The 4105-nt window shown below is 40.5% G+C and overlaps 1 non-coding gene across 1 annotated transcript; it reads left to right on the forward strand.

Moving 5' to 3' along the window:
• Nucleotides 1-871: 871 nt before the first annotated feature.
• trnaq-uug (transfer RNA glutamine (anticodon UUG)) lies at nt 872-943 on the forward strand. Its single transcript has one exon. It is a non-coding gene; the product is annotated as a tRNA-Gln (tRNA).
• The last annotated feature ends 3162 nt before the right edge of the window (nt 944-4105 follow it).

Raw genomic sequence — 4105 nt, forward strand, 5'->3', positions numbered from 1 at the left:
ACCATTTTTTTTAATGCTTTACTATATATTTCTCAACTCCATTTTTTTGCGCAATTGGCAGCGTTTGTGCAGCGAGTGTCTGGCATGACAATAATTTCGAAGTCAATCTTGAACGATCTGACTGATATAGCCTATTAACTGTAAATTCACATAAATTTCACTGTATTTATTAACACTGTAAAAATCACATGATTGTATTAGTGCCAATGGGAGCTTTTATTTAAAGACATTAAACAAGCAACAACATCATATTAAGAGTCTGTGACCTAGCTAATGATTAGCCCATTGGTGTAAACAATGCAAATGAGGCTTTAACCTTTGCCAAAGTTTTTAAAAGTTGTTTAGGAGTCCAAGGGCGAATTTAGTTATTGCACACGCGCATTAGGTGTCCCTAATGAAATATGCAAATTACCTACATGCTAGAACACGCCAATAGGATCTCGCTAGCTCGTGCTTGACTCTGCCCACCTCCTTTGCTTGTTCTGCCCACTATGATTAATTTGCTCCCATTGAAAACGAAAGGCTGCGATCTATCTTGGGTTAGGTATACAAATCTTTGGTATTACCATTTGCCAAAGCTTCCAAATCATTCTGTTTCTCATCTTGGACACAACGTGGGCTTTCTTTGAAAGGAAATCTGTCTGCGATGATAAGCACAGGTTGCCGCCTCCCGTTCATTTGTGGCATTGCAATTGCATTGAAACGAAGGGGAATGATTTGCCGGCAACTATACACCGCTAAATATGGACTGTAATATTAGGTTAAGCGAATACAATCATACTAAAAATATTTACAGTATACAATTACTTAGTCAACATTTGAACGGTAGATCATGTTTATATTTTATAATTCCGCTCGTCATGCGCAGCACGGTTCTATGGTGTAATGGTTAGCACTCTGGACTTTGAATCCAGCGATCCGAGTTCGAATCTCGGTAGAACCTTATTTTATGAAAAATTGCAACTTGGGTTTTCTATGTGACATTTGACATATTATCAATAGACTAAATCATCAATGATAATACTGGCAAGTTAGTAGATATCAGTTTGGTGTATTGGTACACCAAATATATGCCATACATGCAAAACACTGAATCATTAGATTTCTTGTTTTATAACAGTAACGTTGTATTACTTGTGATTTATAGAACCAAAGTATAACAGCAGTGGTGTAAAGTACTTAAGTAAAAATACTTGAAAGTTCTAGTTTAGTAGTTTTTCAGAGATCTGTACTTTACTTTACTATTTACATTGACAACTTTTACTACACTAACTTTCCTAAAGAAAATAATGTACTTTTTACTCCATACATTTTCCCTGACACCCAAAAATACTTGTTCTATTTTGACAGTAAAATGGTCCAATTCACACACTTATCAAGTGAACATCCCTGGTCATCCCTACTGCCTCTGATCTGGCGGACTCACTAAACACAAATGTTTAATTTGTAAATTATGTCTGAGTGCTATCTGTCAATAAAAAAAAAAAAGGAAATTGTACAGTCTGGTTTGCTTAAAATAAGGAATTTGAAATGGTTTATACTTTCACTTTTACTTTTGATACTTAAGTACATTTTAGCAATTTCATTTACTCTTAATACTTAAGTATATTTAAAACCAAATACTTAGACTTTTACTCAAGTAGTACTTTACTAGTTTTCAATTAAGGTACCTTTACTTTTACTCAAGTATGACAATTGAGTACTTTTTCCACCACTGTATAACAGCAAATTGAAATGTAAAGTATAGCAGCACACGTTTTACAATCCATGCAATAGGCAGAATATACATTTTCACAATATGAACAGTAAAAGGCACATGACAGCCCACTTACAGTCTTATTTCAACGCTACAACTCCCATACGGACTTGGAAGAGACGAAGATCGAGAGCCATGCGTCCTCCGAAAAACACGACCCCACCAAGCCGCACTGCTTCTTGACATCCTGCTCGCTTAACACAGATGCCAGCCACACAAATGTGTTGGAGGAAACACCTTACAACTGGCGACCGTGTCAGCGTGCATGCGCCTGGCCAGCCACAGCACAATGGCCAGCTAGAGTACAATTGGACAACAACATCCCGGCCGGCCTAACCCTCCCATAACCCGGACAACACTGCGCTGCCTCATGGGTCTCCAGGTCGCAGTTGGCTGCGACACAACCCGGGATTGAACCTGATCTGTAGTGACTCCGCCAGCCTTAGACCACTGCGCCACTCAGGAGGCCAATATTGAAATTTTTGGCCTGAAGGACAAGCGTCACGTCTAGAGGAAACCAGGCACCATCCCTACGCTGAAACATGGTGGTTTGCAGCATCATGCTTGTCACGCCCTGGCCTTAGTATTATTTGTTTTATTTATTATTTTAGTTAGGTCAGGGTGTGACATGGGGTATGTGTGTATTTTGGGGTATTATATGGTAGAGGGGGTGTTTGTTGTAGTTTATGGTTTTGTGTTGAGTGTATGTGTCTAGCTGTGTCTATGTTGGGTGTAGTTCTAGGAAAGTCTATGGTGGCCGGAATGGGTTCTCAATTAGAGACAGCTGATTTCGGTTGTCTCTAATTGGGAGCCATATTTAAGGCTGCCATAGGCTTTAGCTGTTTGTGGGTCATTGTTTGTGGGTCATTGTTTGTGTATATGTATAGTTCGACGTAAGTAGTTTGTGTGTGCACTTACGTTTGAAGTTTTCACGATCGTTTGTTGTTTTCGTTAGTGTTGTATAAGTGTGTCGTGTTCATCTTCGTCGTTGTTATTAAAAGAAGATGTATTCAAATCATGTTGCGCCTTGGTCCTCTCGTTCATGTCAACACGATCGTGACAATGCTGTGGGGATGTTTTTCAGCGGCAGAGTATGGGTGACCACTCAGGATCGAAGGAAAGATGAATGGAGCATAGTACAGAGAGATCATTGATGAAAACCTGCTCCAGAATGCTCAGGCCCTCAGACTGGGGCAAATGTTCCTCTTCAAACAGGACAACAACTGTAAGCACACAGCCAAGACAATGCAGGAGTGACTTCGAGTCAAGTCTCTGAATGTCCTTGAGTAGCTCAGCCAGAGCCCGGACTTGAACCCTAACGAACATCTCTGGAGAGACCTGAAAATAGCTGTGTAGCAATGCTCCCCATCCAACCTGACAGAGCATGAGAGGAACTCCCCAAATATAGGTGTGCCAAGCTTTCTTTATTTTTATTATTTTCTACATTGTAGAATAATAGTGAAGACATCAAAACTATGAAATAACACACATGGAATCATGTAGTAAACAAAAAAGTGTTAAACAAATCAAAATATGTTTTATATTTGATATTCTTAAAAGTAGCCACCATTTGCCTTGATGACAGCTTTGCACACTCTTGACATTCTCTCAACCAGCTTCACCTGGAATGCTTTTCCAACAGTCTTGTATGAGTTCCCACATATGCTGAGCACTTGTTGGCTGCTTTTCCATCACTCTGCCGTCCAACTCATCCCAAACCATCTCAATTGGGTTTAGGTCAGGTGATTGTGGAGGCCAGGTCATCTGATGTATTACTCCATCACTGTCCTTCTTGGTCAAATAGCCCTTACACAGCCTGGAGGTGTGTTGGGTCATTGTCCTGTTGAAAAACAAATGATAGTCCCACTAAGCGAAAACCAGATGGGATGGCGTATCGCTGCAGAATGCTGTGGTAGCCATGCTGGTTAAGTGTGCCTTGAATTCTAAATAAATCACTGACAGTGTCACCAGCGCAGCACCCCCCGCAACATCACACCTCCCCCTACATGCTTCACGGTGGGAACCACACATGCAGAGATCATCCGTTCACTTACTCTGCGTCTCACGAAGACACAGCAGTTGGAACCAAAAATCTCGAATTTGGACTCATCAGACCAAAGGACAGATTTCCATCTGTTTAATGTCCATTGTTCATGTTTCTTGGCCCAAGCAAGTCTCTTCTTCTTTTTGGCGTTCTTTAGTAGGGGTTTCTTTGGAGCAATTCGACCATGAAGGCCTGATTCACACAATATCCTCTGAACAGTTGATGTGAGATGTGAGTTGAGATGTGTCTGTTACTTGAACTCTGTGAATTTATTTGGACTACAATCTGAGGTGCAGTTAACTCTA

The sequence above is a fragment of the Salvelinus fontinalis genome, chromosome 5, assembly GCF_029448725.1.
Source record: "Salvelinus fontinalis isolate EN_2023a chromosome 5, ASM2944872v1, whole genome shotgun sequence".
NCBI classification, from domain to species: domain Eukaryota; kingdom Metazoa; phylum Chordata; class Actinopteri; order Salmoniformes; family Salmonidae; genus Salvelinus; species Salvelinus fontinalis.